Here is a 6,667-nt window from a genome sequence, read left to right as displayed (position 1 = left end):
TATGTGTAGTCAATGATGTTCTTAACTTAAATCCATTAGTCATTGCCAGAATTCTGTGTTTTTACAACCGCTCAAGTTTCAGACATTTAGTGTTTTAAATGAATAGATGTTGGACTTTTATTGTGTAAATTCTCTAAATCAATAAGTTCAAATGACAGATTGGTAATGCTGGTTGCAGCTTTCTTTCAAACGTCACGTGCGTCTTGTTTTGGTCATGCTTTATTGATACTGAATGTATCACGTGTCACAGACAGACAGACAGAGTTTTCTGGAGTTATTAGCCAGATTAAATACTTTCAACAATCTATGTTTTATCTCCCCTCTCCATATTGTGAATAACGCAGAGACCCTGGTCACTGTCTTACTTTTTGACAGCTTGGAAAAATAAATGCACATCAGCAGTAAGAAAGGCCAAAGCAAATTACTATTTGTATTTAATTCCCAAATCGTGTTACAATCCTGGCAGGCAGTACACTTGTTTATCTGTAGGTCTTCTCCCCCACTTCCTCCTCTCACCACAGCTGATGAGTGCTCAGATCAGATAGGCCTTTTTGTAGCTTAGCATCTGCTGGGAACCTGTTTGAGGAGCCTCTAACTCCACTATTAACCTTGACACCAAGGTAAGGCCGCACCCTTGTTTTTCATTCCAGCCATTCTCTACTGATGATGTGGCCAATGTTGTGCTGGCCATAGATCTAAAATCTAAATTCAGTTTGGATGGATAAACTGTATTCATATCACTAAAGCTTGCCTCTCCATTTGTTGTCGGCTACATAACGTGCATTTTTACTGGTACATTTCCTAAGGTCTGGAAAACTGCTCATGTAACACCTATGCATAAAGGTGGTGAAACAGATGACCTTAATAATTCAAGGCCTCTTTCTAAATGATCATGCCCGCAGCCCAACAAAACATTTAGAGTCTCTTGTATATGATCAACTTAAGTAATTACTGCACTCCAAATTTGCCCCTTCTCATGAAGTGCTGCACATAGATGCACTGTTTGAATGTGTGTGTGAATGGGCAAATGGCAATAAACTGTACTGTAAAGCCCTCTGAGTCATCAAGACCAGAAAAGCTCTATGTAAATACAGACCACTTCATTTCTCTCAGTACTAGGCTATCTACTGTCAGGCTTTGAAGAAAGCCACAGCACAGTTACTGCTGCCACTCTACATGACGACATTTCTGCTTTGGACAGAAAGAAACACTGTGCTACTCTTTTTAAACTTCATATTAGTTTGGACTCTGTTGCCAATAAATGGTTTAAGAGTTGTCTCACATTGCCGAGAGTGATGATGATATTACCACCTCTGGGACTCAGTGTATTCATTCTTATTCTGATGACACTCTTTTATACTGTACTGTGTAAGTTGCACTCCAAAATTGTATCTCCATGTAGACAAAACTAAATTTGTCTAAGAGACAAAGTATATGCCTTGGAATCTGGATTGATGAGAAGATAACTTAAGGAAGAATATGTGCTTCTTCTTTAGAAACAAAACATGCTTCCCTCTGCACTGCAGAAAGATGCTTATTTAAGTAACGTTCTTTAAAATGTTTTGAATATGGTGACATTTTATACATGCAAATGTCAGATGCTTCAGCTACAACCCAAAAACTGTTGGACACTCCTAACTATTTAATATTCATAACTGGTGATACCTAAAATACTTATCATTGCAAGTTCTATGTCAAGGCCCTGTGGTGGCAATTTCTATGAATCAAGCACAAAGTCAAACACTTCTTTCTGTAAATTGAATCCAGCATCTGCAGATGGACTCACAGTACACGTCACCTGAATGACATGTACAAATGAGCTAAGAACAGAGAGGAGAGTTGTGTTCTTATAACCCACAGCCCCCTCCCATTGGGTATGTAAAGGTATTTATTCGTCTCCTGATGTCTTATCAGGGTGGAAGATATCCTGCATTCACGTCTCTCTGGACGACCCCTAGAGTGAGACCCCAGATGTGAGATCCCAACCATTTGCAAAGAGATACCATAAAGTTAAGGCTTCAAGAGGCCATTAAGTTAAAGTCCTGAACCATTAATGGTAAACGCTAAAGTTGCATGGTTTAGATAAACAATTTGTTCAATCTTCCACATACACGTCTGCTCATGCAATATCACATCCCCTGGTTGGCCCTCTCTCTGTTAGAGGAGAAACACACTGTATTTGATTTATTGGCCCTTATTGGTCTTTTACAGCCTTGCATCTCATTTCTGTCTTTTAATGTGGGCTCCCATTAAACAGGCTCAAATGACGGGATTACTTTGCAGGTGATACCTATCAACAAAACCATTACAGTGTAATCAATAACCTAAAAGCATGTCTCTAGGACATAAAAACCTGGATGACCCGCAATTTTCTCTTATTAAACTCAGACAAAACAGAGGTTCTAATACTCTTCCCTAAACACCTTAGAGATACAATATCTAATGATAAAGCTGCGCTAGACGACATTGCCCTTGCTTCCAATGAAACAGTCAGGAACTTGGGAGTGATCTTCGACCCTGATTTGTCCTTTAATTCTCACTTAAAACAAATTCCTAGGACCGCCTTCTTTCACTTGCGTAATATCTCCAAAATCAGACATGTCCTTTCTCAAAAAGATGCAGAGAAACTAGTCCATGCCTTTGTTGCATCCAGACTTGATTATTGCATTCCTTATTATCAGGCTCCAGCAGTAAGTCGTTAAAGACTTAAATGCTGCAGCACGTGTCCTGACAAGAACCAAGAAAAGAGACCACATTTCTCCTGTATTAGCTTCACTACACTGGCTTCTGGTTAAATCTAGAATATAATTTAAGATTCTCCTCCTCACCTTCAAGGCCCTTAATAATATGGCACCATTATACCTCAAAGAGCTGATAGTACCATATCACCCCACTAGAGCACTGCGCTCCCAGAATTCAGGCTTACTTGTCGTCCCTAAAGTCTCTAAAAGTAGAGTAGGAGCCAGAGCTTTCAGCTATCAAGCTCCTCTCCTGTGGAATCATCTCCCACTTTCAGTTCGGGAGGCAGACACCATCTGTACGTTTAAGAGTAGCTTAAAACCTTCCTTTTGATAAAGCTTATAGTTAGAGCTGGTCCAGGCTTGTCTTAGACCCGCTCTTAGTTATGCTGCTATAGGTCTAGAATGTCGGGGGACACATGACACATGGAGCTTCTCTTCCCAGCTTCTCCTTCCTCTTCTCCATCCTGATCACATCAAAGAAATGAATATCTCATCAATACATGTTACTGACTTGACCTCTTCCCCGGAGTCCCTTTGCCTTATCGTCCGCAGATCCAGGGCTGTGGCTGAGGCAACATCGTGGATTATGATGGTGGATCGCGAATCAGAGATCGTGATGGCAGATCATGAACGTATTGGAGGATCATATATCGTGTTGGCAGCTGATCACGGATAGTGATGGTGAATCCAGATGTGTGGCAGTGGATCTGATAGTTGTGGCGGATCCTGATCGTGGTGGCTGCTCATCGTGGACTATTATTTTCAACAAGACTGCTTGATATACAATATGCCTACTTACATACCATTACTCCTCATTAACTCCTCAATAAATTTACTTTCCATTACTGTTTCTTCTAATCAATGTTGTAAATACTGTTATTTTGCTGATGTTCTCAGTTACACGTCGCATCTATTTCACATCTGTCCGTCCTGGGAGAGGGATCCCTCGCATGTGGCTCTCTCAAAAGGTTTCTACGTTCTTTTTCCCCTTTGGAAAGTTTTTTTTATTTTTGTTATTCTTGTTGATGGTTAAGGGCAGAGGATGTCACACCTTGTTAAGCCCTATGAATCAAATTGGGATTTGTGAATATGGGCTATACAAATAAATTTGATTGATTGATTGATTAAAAAGCCAAGTGTGTGTAAAGTGAGAAAATAATCTGGCAATTCAAGGACAGCAGAGACACACTGTTTCAGGGTATTCAGACTCTCGCAGACGACAAACCTCCACCACAAACCTGTCACAACCACCTCTCTCTGCTGAACCAACTGAACATCTTCTTTGCACTGAACATCACCACTGCAAAGAAGTCACCAGCTCCCCCCAACGACCATGTTTTGTGTTTCTCATCAGCCAGTGTGAAGAAAACACTCTCAAGATCATCACTCACAAGGCGGCTGGACCAGACAACATCCCTGGTTGAGTGCTGAAAGACTGGGCGGAAGAACTGAAGGATGTCCTCGCGGACATTTTCTACACCTCCTTGAGTCAGGCCATTATCCCCTAATGCTTCAAAACCACCACCATCATACCTGTGCCGAAGAGGTCATCCCCATCCAGCTTTAATGACTACCGCCCTGTCACACTGACTCCCACCATCATGAAGTGCTTTGAGAGGCTGGTCATGCATCAAATCCAACCTTCCTCCCAACCTGGAGCCCCGCAAGCACCAATGGTGGAGGTGGCTGGGGGGATGGAAATACTGAGATGATTTACAGACCAAGGACATTCACAGATAAGAACGAATCTACCACTTAATTTCTCCTAAAGTGTTCAGGGGGGTTACCTAATTCTAGGCCTGCCTATAAATGTGTACAACCCATGCCACAGCACATCATTTAAATTTAATTGGCATGCAAGCATAAAAAAAACATCACTCTCTTACGACAGGACACACAATAATTTGTCCTAATACATGAAAACACAGTTTCCACCCGCACAAAAACCTCCCCCTTTTTAAGAGTAGAGGGATATGTCCCTGATCTATAGCCCATACGCCCGTTGTCTTTGGCCTAAATAAATATTCCTACATTCCCATGATCTCAGCTTTCGGCAGGTCAAAAAAAACATACTGTCCACAATCACCATTTAGAACAGACACAGTTCACACCATCCATATGTGACATATTCACTGATGTTATGAAAACATGGGGCAGATCATTTGTTTGAGAAAGAATGGTAAAGAGAAGGTCGGAGTAAAGACAAACTTAGGTTACAGTGGTTATATTGGAACAGTGATCACCATGTTGTCTCAGTAGCTCTAACTGACTCACTGGCACAACATTTGTTTAGGGTATCAGATTCTGATCCCCATGTTCCACTAATCAAACCAAGAAGGATGGAAAGATTTGGAACTTTGGACCAAAAGGTGTGATGCGGCTACTGGATGGGAAAGACATCTGATCCCAATATTGATTTTCACGGAGGTTTAAAGGTGAATCTCAAAAGATTTTCTGCAGTAATAAATGCAATTAGGAGTGTTGAACTCATTCCTGATATAGACTTTATCAATGTCAGGCATACACCGGAAGTTGAGAAATATTTTGATATGATTGATGAAGGATTAAGTTTTGTTGTCAATATCAATGACATTCCTGAGTTGAACAGGTACGGTCATGTTTGTGGGCTGAGCACAAATACAATGAGGGCCTTATGACTGCGTACTATGTCGTGCTATGTACTATGTATTGAGTACTTAATATGTTGCCTACTTATATCTTCTGTCGTACCGTGTACCTATATGTTCACATATAGGTATCAGAGAGAAACAGCATTTCATCCGGTCTATGTCCTTATATGGCAGAATTGACAATAAAGTTGACTTTGCATTTGTCTTTGATTTTTGTATGTCTGTATAAATAGTTTCTGCTTCAGATCCCTCAGTTGTTGATAGGTGTGCAAGTTCCCCTCTGCAAAATTATTCTAATTATTATTCTGCACAGCTTCAGGTGGTCGTTTTATCTGGTGTAAAAAAATATCTGTCCAGACGGATACGTATCTCACTGACAAAGTATATTTTCATATAAAATATTTCACATTTGAAGTCAAAATAAATTGATCGCCTCCTATTGAATTTTCAAGAAAACATCATTGCCATGGCAACATATAGTTCGCCATGAAACAGGAAGCTGTTTGGGATCTAACATGTCTATTCCCTTAGGGCTTTTTGTTATGGGTGTGGTGACCTATATATGCAGATACATATCTCACCGACCGAGTATACTAACTGTGACAACTGCCAACTGCTGTCACTCCAAAGAGACTCCTTGGCATTTTTGCTTACCTGCTGATCAACAAAATACTTTTTCCTCAAGAATTTCAAGATGAAATGGAATTGAAATCGAATTTGTTTCTTTTAATCTTTCCCCTTGCAGAAAAGTGTGCAGACACCAGGTAGGTCAAAAGACATATACAATCCATCTCAACAAATGTTTGTAGTTATGAGTTAAATTAATTTAGTAAAAAACTTCAATTGAGTTGAGAAACTTATAAGACAACACAGACTTGGTTATTACCTAATCACCTGGAACTGTTCTGTGACTTGACTTTAAATCCTGTCATCACATTTCCAGTGAAAGTTCTGCACATAGATGCACTGTAAGAATGTGTGTGTGTGAATGGGTGAATGGAACAAAACTGTGTGAAGTGCTTTGAGTGGTCCTCAAGACTAGAAAAGAGATTTATAAATACAGACCAGGAACATGCAACGATTGAACCACATAGATTTAGCAATTAAATGGAGAGATGGTAATGTGGTTGATGGTGACAGATAATATATTCAAGTGGGATTCTGCAATGATAATAATTAAAAGCAACTAATCTATGAGTGAATGAGTGATTGAATTAATCTATGAGGGTACATTAGAGATTATAATTCTGTTAACGACATCAACACAGTCTTTAATATCAGAATCGAATGATTAGA

The sequence above is a fragment of the Hippoglossus stenolepis genome, chromosome 17, assembly GCF_022539355.2.
Source record: "Hippoglossus stenolepis isolate QCI-W04-F060 chromosome 17, HSTE1.2, whole genome shotgun sequence".
Taxonomy (NCBI): domain Eukaryota; kingdom Metazoa; phylum Chordata; class Actinopteri; order Pleuronectiformes; family Pleuronectidae; genus Hippoglossus; species Hippoglossus stenolepis.
Note: the sequence above shows the minus strand (reverse complement) of the source record.